This window comes from Chrysochloris asiatica, unplaced genomic scaffold (assembly GCF_000296735.1).
Source record: "Chrysochloris asiatica unplaced genomic scaffold, ChrAsi1.0 scaffold00004, whole genome shotgun sequence".
In the NCBI taxonomy this organism is placed as follows: domain Eukaryota; kingdom Metazoa; phylum Chordata; class Mammalia; order Afrosoricida; family Chrysochloridae; genus Chrysochloris; species Chrysochloris asiatica.
In genome coordinates this window covers 4,223,317-4,224,425 of record NW_006408522.1, presented here as the reverse complement: position 1 = coordinate 4,224,425, position 1,109 = coordinate 4,223,317, and positions in this window count along the sequence as shown.

The following is a 1,109-nucleotide window of genomic DNA, read 5'->3' as shown; positions in this document are numbered from 1 at the left end:
ATGTGAACAGATGGAGCTGCTGAGGACTTTAGATCCAGAGAGGGAGAGGGGCTGTATGCTGAGGACCAGGGTGCAGGCTTGTAGTGTATACCCTTTGGTTGGTTGATGATGCATGGAGGGGATTGTACCATGGCAATGAAACGATATACGATAGAACGAATGTAAAACTAATGTTCTCCCATGTAAACTATCACATAATTCACAATAAAACATTTAAGAATAAATAAGTAAATTGAATAATGTGTTGCATTGGGCAAATCTGCTAGAAAAGATCTTTTTCAAAAATTTAAAAGCAAAGATCTCACTTTGATGACTAAGATGTATCTGACCCAAACCATGGTCTTTTTAATTTTCTTATGTGAATATGGTAACACCAGCAACATGTGCATCTGAAAGCTGGATAATGAAACAAGTAGACAAAAGAGTTGATATGTTCAAGCTAGGGTATTGGTGAAGAATCACTGAGTATACCTTGAGTTGACAAAAGAATGTACATATTATAAGTCTTAGAAGAAATACAACCATAATGTTCCTTTTAACTAAGGATGGCAAGACATCTACTTTTTTATGTTGAACACATCATCAGAAAAGACCAGCCAACCAACCACTGCCATTGAGTTGATTCCCACACGTAGCAATCCTATTGGACAGAGTAGAACTGCCCTTTCTCAGGCTGGATTCTCTAGAGAAGCAAAAGTAGTGAAGCTTGTATATGTATGTATGTATTGTGTTGTTTAGTGTTGATAAGTCATTTCTGACGCATAGTGATCTTGTATAGGGTTTTCATTCTAAGTCAGATAATTATATGGTTTATTATGCCCTGAAGAACAAATTCAAGAGAAATGGAGTAGCATTTATCATTAAAAACAACATTTTAATATCTATCTTGAAGTACAGTGCTGCCTGTGATAGGATAATATCCATACATTTCCAAGGAAGACCAGTTACTATCTCTATTATTCAAATTTATACAGCAACCACTAAAGCCAGTGGTGATGAAATTGAAGAATTCTACCAACTTCTTCTGTGTGAAATTGATGAAACATGCAGTCAAAATGCATTGATAATTACTGGTGATTGGAATGTGAAGGCTGGAAACAAAAAGGAAG